Source organism: Jaculus jaculus, chromosome 8 (genome assembly GCF_020740685.1).
Source record: "Jaculus jaculus isolate mJacJac1 chromosome 8, mJacJac1.mat.Y.cur, whole genome shotgun sequence".
In the NCBI taxonomy this organism is placed as follows: Eukaryota; Metazoa; Chordata; class Mammalia; order Rodentia; family Dipodidae; genus Jaculus; species Jaculus jaculus.
In genome coordinates, this window is record NC_059109.1 from 31,838,455 (window position 1) to 31,840,027 (window position 1,573).

Genomic DNA, 1,573 nt, shown 5'->3' on the forward strand with positions numbered 1-1,573 from the left:
ATAAGTAATAGCTACCAACAGAATCACAGAATCACTGGTAAGCTATGAGCATCATCCCAAAAGGAAGAAGAGGACTAGAGTGATGGCTCAGGGGTTAAGGCGCTTGCCTGCAAAGCCTAATAATCCCAGTTTGATTCTCCAGTACCCACGTGTAATAGTTTGATTCAGGTGTTCCCCATAAACTTAGGTATTCTGAATGCTAGTCTCCCCAGCTGATGGCAGTTGGAAATTAAAGCCTCTTGGAGGCGATGTATTATTGGGGGCAGGCTCCTGGGTATAGTAGACAGTTTCTCCATGCCAGTGTCTGGCATACTCTCCTGTTACTGTTGTCCACCTAATGTTGGCCAGGGGGTGATGTCTACCCTCTACTCATGCCATCATCTTCCCCTGCCATCAAGGAACTTCCCCTAGAGTCTGTAAGCCAAAATAAACCTCTTTTTCCCCACAAGCTACTCTTGGTAGGGTGATTTCTGCCAGCAATGTGAACCTGACTTCAATACCACATAAAACCAGATGCACAGTGGCACATGAATCTGGAGTTTGTTTGCAGAGGCTGGAGGCCCTGGCATGCCCATTTTCTCTATCTTTCTCTGTTCGCAAATAAATAGAAAGTATTTCTTTAAAAAGGAAAGAGAGACGTGGAGCAAAGTAAAAGAACACATGCTCACGGAAGAAAGCAAGAGCATAAAACATTAAGTGGTCAGAAAACTGTAGAATAATTATAGTCATTAACTTTACTCTTATCACTTAGCACAGTGTGGAGCTTAAGGGGAATTAAATTTTGCCACGTCACTAACAATATTGAAAAGCCACAACTCCTCTGAACTTCCTGAGGTTATGAAGTTAAAACAATCAAAGTACCAAGTAGCTTCATTCACCTAAATTGTAAGATTTCCATTAGATATTGTTAAGGAGTATCACTGTGGTTTATATGTTTGTGACTTTTAACGAGGAATAAGAAAATGATGGGTCTTTTCCCAATAACTGCTGTAAAACTATTTTTAGTTCTTTGTATATAAAAGTGCTGCAACTTTTATTAAAGGTAACTCATAAGAGCTGGGCATGGTGGCCCAAGCCTTTAATACCAGCACTCGGGAGGGAGACAGAAGTAGGAGGATTGCCATGAGTTTGAAGCCACTCTGAAACTACAGAGTGAATTCCAGGCCTACCTGGGCTACAGCAAGACCCTACTTCAAAAAATAAACAAACAACAGGAAAAGTAACTGATAAGAAAAAGCTTATCAATGTAAAATATCACATTACAAATATTAATGATAATTATATCCACCTATAAGTATAAGAAAAATAAATCATAGAGAGTAAGATAAGGAGAAATAAAGACTGTATAATATAGCCAAATAACATGTTAGTTTGAGAATTAGAAAGATATTTCATGGTTCTTGGAATCCAAAATATGAGAAATTAAACTTGTCCCAAGTCTCCAATGCTTTTGGGACACCTAAAAGAAAAAAAAATCCTCAATTTAGAGCATGTAGGATTTTTTTCAGATAAAGTCATTTTTACTATGGGATTCAATTAAAACTTAAAAATATAGAAATAAATGAGAGTCAAG